General features: G+C 38.9%; 1 pseudogene; it reads left to right on the top strand.

Annotated features, from left to right (window-relative positions):
- The first annotated feature begins 289 nt into the window (after positions 1 to 289).
- LOC123936093 lies at positions 290 to 1,223 on the top strand (annotated as a pseudogene).
- Positions 1,224 to 4,465: the final 3,242 nt, after the last annotated feature.

Below are 4,465 nucleotides of genomic sequence, written 5' to 3'. Positions count from 1 at the left end.
AGGCATTAAGGATGGCAGGTAATGTAAAGAACAATGGGTGTTATATGCAACTGATGAATTGTTGAACTCTACATCTGAAACCAATGGTGTACTACAAGTTGGCTAATTGAATTTAAATTAAGAAATGTATTTACTTAAGCAGCATAGATGATATCTAATTTATTCCTTTAACTAGGGGATATAATTCCTACATAATTGTATTAATACAATATTGTGCTCATTTTTCTTTGTCTCATTTTTAATTATTACATATTTTCTTAAACAATCAGAACACAGATTTCCTTGCACAATGGACAATCTCACAGAAGTGACAGAGTTCCTGCTCATGGGGTTTTCTGACATCTGTGAGCTACAGATACTTCATGTTGGAGTGTTTCTGCTGGTTTATCTGACAGCACTGGTGTGGCACCTTCTCATCATGATAATCATTACTTTTGACCAGTATCTTCACAGACCCATGTACTTTTTTCTGAAGAACCTCTCCTTTTTGGATTTGTGCTACATCTCAGTCACTGTGCCTAAGTCAGTCCACAGCTCCTGGACTCACAATAACTCCATCTCTTACTTTGGCTGTGTGGCTCAAGTTTATTTTTTCTTTGCTTTTGCTTCTGTTGAGCTGGCCTTTCTCACTGTCATGTCCTATGACTGCTATGTTGCCATTTGTTACCCCCCCAATAAGAAGCCATTATGACACCAGAAAAATGCCATCACATAGCAGCCATTGCCTGGCTAAGTTGTTTTATTTATGAGCAGTCCACACTGGCAACATATTTAGGGATTCCATTTCAAGATACAACATAATCCACCAGTTCTTCTGTGACATCCCTCACATTTTGGCCCCAGTTTCTCATGAGGTTTTCTTTGTTGAGCTTGTGACCCTAGCTCTGAGTTCCTGCTTTGTTCTGGGATGCTTTGTTCTTATGATCATCTCCTATATCCAGATATTCTCAACAGTGCTCAGAATCCCTTCAGTGGAGAATACAGTAAAAGTCTTTTCCGCCTGCTCCCCACAGCTGATTGTTATCATGCTCTTCCTCATTACAGGACTCTTTGCTGCCTTAGGACCAATTGCCAAAACTTCATCCATTCAAGATTTGATGATTGCTCTGGCATACACAGTTTTGCCTCCTTTCCTGAATCCCATCATATATAGTCTTAGAAACAAGGAGATTAAAGCAGCTGTTTGGAGAATATTTGGGAAGATAATTTCCCTGCGAATGTAGAACACTTAGATTTTGCTAATACAAGATCTTTTAAAAAGACCAGGAGAGCATAAATACCTTAAGAAAAAATATATAGGAAAAACCGTTGAGAGACAGAATATTTCCAGGCCATATTTAGAAATAAATACAAGTGTGTCTTTAAAAAATAAAATATCTCAATATTAAATATTGCAAAATTTTATAACTACAACCTTCTGTGGTGTTCCATTCCTTCATTTATTTATTTTTTATTTAAATTCAATTAGCCAAAGTATACTACATCGTTATTTATATAATGTTCAATGATTCATTAGTTGAATATAACACACAGTGCTCAGCATACCATGTGCCCTCTTTAATTTCCTTCACACAGTTACCCCATCCCCTCACCTACCACCCACAATCAACCCTCAGTTTCTTTCCTGTAGTTAAGAGTTTCGCATGGATTATCTCCCTCTCTGATGATTTCACATTCAGTTTTCCCTCCCTTTCTCTATTGTCCTCTACACTATTCCTTATGTTCCACATGAATGAACATATGATAATTGTCTTTCTCTGCTTTTTTTGCTTACTATAATCCCCTCCAGTTCCATTGATGTTCATGTAAATGGTAGATATTCATCCTTTCCAATGGCTATTATTCCTTGTGTACATGAACCACATCCATCTTCTTTATCTATTCATCTTCTGAAGAACATTTTGACTCTATCCATAGTTTGGCTATTGTGGACGTTGCTGCTATGAACATTGGGGTGCAGGTGCCCCTTCATTTCACTACATCACTATCTTTGGGGGTAAATACCCCATAGTGTAATTGCTGGATCATAAAGTAGCTCATTTTTAACTTCCTGGGGAAGTTAAATACTGTTTTCCAGAGTGACTGTACCAGCTTGCATTCCTACCAACAGGGTCCCCTTTCTCCACATCCTTGCCAACACTTGTTTCCTGTCTTGTTAATTTTTGCCACTGTAACCAGTGAAAGGTGTATCTCGTTGTGGTTTTCATTTGTATTTCCATGATGGCAAGTGATGTGGAGCATTTTTCATGTGCCTGTTGGCCATTTGTATGTCTTCTTTGGACAAGTGTCTGTTCATGTCTTCTGCCCATTTTTTTGACTACATTATTTGGTTTTTGGATGTTGAGTTTGGTAAGTTCTTTATAGACCTTGGATACCAGCCCTTTATCTGATATATCATTTGCAAATATTTTCTCCCATTTGGTAGTTTGTCTTTTAGTTTTGTTGACTGTTTCCTTTGCTGTGAAGATGCTTTTTATCTTAATGAAGCCCCAATAATTTATTTTTGCTTTGTTTCCCTTTCCTTTATAGACTTGTCTTGGAAAAAGTGGCTGTGTCCATGGTTTATAAGGTTGTAACCTGTGTTCTCCTCTAGAATTTTGATGGATTCCTGTGTCACATTTAGGTCCTTCTTCCATTTTGAGTTTATCTTTCTGTATGTTGTAAGAGAATGGTCCAGTTTCATTTTTCTGCATGTGGCTGTCCAATTTTCCCAATACCATTTATTGAAGAGACTGCCTTTTTTTCCATTGGATATTATTTCCTGATTTGTTGACGACTAGTGGACCATAGAGATAAGGGTCCATTTCTGGGATCTCTGTTTTGTTCCACTGATAAATGTGTCTGTTTTTGTGTGTCAATACCATTCTTTCTTGATGATCACAGATTTGTAATATATAGTTAGAAGTCAAGCATTGTAATGCACCCAGCTTTACTTGTCCTTTGCAACAATCCCCTTGTGATTCAGAGTCTTCTCTGGTTCCATACAAATTTTTGGATTGTTTGTTCCAGCTCTGCAAAAAATGGCGATGGTATTTATTTTTTTCAGTATTTAAATTTATTTTTTTCAGTGTAACAGTATTCATTGTCTTTGCACAACACCCAGTGCTCCATGCAATACGTGCCCTCCCTATTACCCATCACCTGTTCCCCCAACCTCCCACCCCTGACCCTTCAAAACCCTCTAGTTGTTTTTCAGTCCATAGTCTCTTATGGTTTGCCTCACTTTCCAATTTTTATTTTTTATAAACATATAATGTATTTTTATCCCCAGGGGTACAGGTCTGTGAATCGCCAGGTTTACACACTTCACAGCACTCATGATAGCACATACCCTCCCCAATGTCCATAACCCACTCCCCCTCTCCCAACCCCACCTCCCCACAGCAACCACCCATTTGTTTTGTGAGATTAAGAGTCATTTATGGTTTGTCTCCCTCCCAATCCCATCTTGTTTCATTTATTCTTCTTATGTCCCCCTAACCCCCCATGTTGCATCTCCATGTCCTCATATCAGGGAGATCATATGATAGTTGTCTTTCTCCGATTGACTTATTTCACTAAGCATGATACCCTCTAGTTCCATCCATGTCATCGCAAATGGCAAGATTTCATTTCTTTTGATGGCTGCATAGTATTCCATTGTGTATATATACCACATCTTCTGTATCCATTCATCTGTTGATGGACATCTAGTTTCTTTCCATAGTTTGGCTATTGTGGACATTGCTGCTATTAACATTAGGGTACATGTGCCCCTTTGGATCACTGCGTTTGTATCTTTAGGGTAAATACCCAGTAGTGCAATTGCTGGGTCATAGGGTAGTTCTATTTTCAACATTTTGAGGAACCTCCATGCTGTTTTCCAGAGTGGTTGCACCAGCTTGCATTCCCACCAACAGTGGAGGAGGGTTCCCCTTTCTCCGCATCCTCGCCAGCTTCTGTCATTTCCTGACTTGTTCATTTTAGCCATTCTGACTGGTGTGAGGTGATATCTCACTGTGGTTTTGATTTGTATTTCCCTGATGCCGAGTGATGTGGAGCACTTTTTCATGTGTTCTGTTGGCAATCTGGAAGTCTTCTTTGCAGAAATGTCTGTTCATGTCCTCTGCCCATTTCTTGATTGGATTGTTTGTTCATTGGGTGTTGAGTTTGTTAAGTTCCTTATAGATTTTGGACACTAGTCCTTTATCTGATATGTCGTTTGCAAATATCTTCTCCCATTCTGTCAGTTGTCTTTTGGTTTTGTTAACTGTTGCCTTTGCTGTGCAAAAGCTTTTGATCTTGATGAAATCCCAATAGTTCATTTTTGCCCTTGCTTCCCTTGCCTATGCCGATGTTCCTAGGAAGATGTTGCTATGGCTGAGGTCGAAGAGGTTGCTGCCTGCATTCTCCTCAAGGATTTTGATGGATTCCTATCTCACATTGAGGTCCTTCATCCGTTTTGAGTCTATTTTCATGTGTGGTG

Source organism: Meles meles, unplaced genomic scaffold (assembly GCF_922984935.1).
Source record: "Meles meles unplaced genomic scaffold, mMelMel3.1 paternal haplotype, whole genome shotgun sequence".
NCBI classification, from domain to species: Eukaryota; Metazoa; Chordata; class Mammalia; order Carnivora; family Mustelidae; genus Meles; species Meles meles.
The sequence above is the reverse complement of the archived record's forward strand: the minus strand, read 5'-3'. Positions and strand labels throughout refer to the sequence as shown.